This window comes from Taurulus bubalis (assembly GCF_910589615.1).
Source record: "Taurulus bubalis genome assembly, chromosome: 10".
Taxonomy (NCBI): Eukaryota; Metazoa; Chordata; class Actinopteri; order Perciformes; family Cottidae; genus Taurulus; species Taurulus bubalis.
Genome location: NC_136598.1, coordinates 4,121,135 through 4,122,376, shown reverse-complemented (window position 1 = coordinate 4,122,376; position 1,242 = coordinate 4,121,135).

The window sequence follows — 1,242 nt, the reverse complement described above, 5'->3', positions numbered from 1 at the left end:
GGCAGCCTAACTGATGTTTGACGCTGTAGGCCTGCCCTCAGTCAACTCAAGCACGAAATCCATACATGGCCCATTGACAGAGACGAGACGTCCTCCACCAGCAGTGGGGGGAGAGGGGATCAGAGGATCAGAGAGCTGCAACTGCTCTCCCCCATCACCACATCTCGCTGCTGAAACTGTGCCAAATCCTGTCACCGGTTGCTGCTGTGCTGTTGCTAGCCAGTGTGAAAGTAACATGTATTCCCAAAGTCAAGTTCACTCAGGGACAACTTACATCGGGTCAAACAATGAGTGTAACCTCCCCAAACCTAATTGATTGTTTCCACTATTGTGTCTTTTGGAAAGCTGCCACAGGTTCTCACAGGAGACATGAGGATTTTTTTTATCTAAGAAACAGCAGGTCTGATGAAATCCTTTGGGAAGGATGCATTCACTCTGATCAGTGAATTATGGTCTCTCAATTGCTGCCTTTATAAATTAATAAAACTGATACATACTTATTAACAATGTCCTACTTTAGTGTCACAATTAAGCAGAGTTCATCCACACTAAACAAAAAACGAATCTGGATTCATGATTTGTACCTTTGAATCTGTTGCCCTGATAAACACATAAGTGGATGGACTGATAGTATAAGTTAATATCAGCCCATTGAGAACTGGTGTCTGGACTCTGAGGGCCACAGAGACACAGAAAAACACAACTGAATAATCCTAGTATGGCATATGGACTATTTAGGCTGCCAATAAAGACAGCAGTCTGTGTTTGAGCTGAGAGAAATCGTCTGAGCAGCGTCCTCGTTATTTCTCATGCAGCCCAGTGTAGATGCACCTCCCCCGCCAGCCATCTCCATCAACACGTGCTGTTTTCTCTGCTAAATTGCGTTTTGAAATATCGTCTCACATCCCAACAAGCCGGTCCAGGCTGAATCCTACATGCATGAGCCGGTTCAACGTCCATGAATAGACTTTCTCAAAAAGAGCCCGTCCACAGCTGGGGAATTACAGAAACAAGCCGACGGCATGTATTCAATACGGAGCTGTAAAGAGGCACCACGTTCAGCATCCAGCCAAGTCTGAGCACAACAAACCGGCCTCCGTCTCTGTGCAGCGGCCTGGTTCAGTCGCCTCTGATGGGCTACATTTGAGATGGTGACGAGTCCAAGGAGAGGAAAGACACTCTTCTTCGCTGGAGACAGCAAAAGGATGCCAGCATTTAGATCCTGTTGCCCCAAGAGCGCGC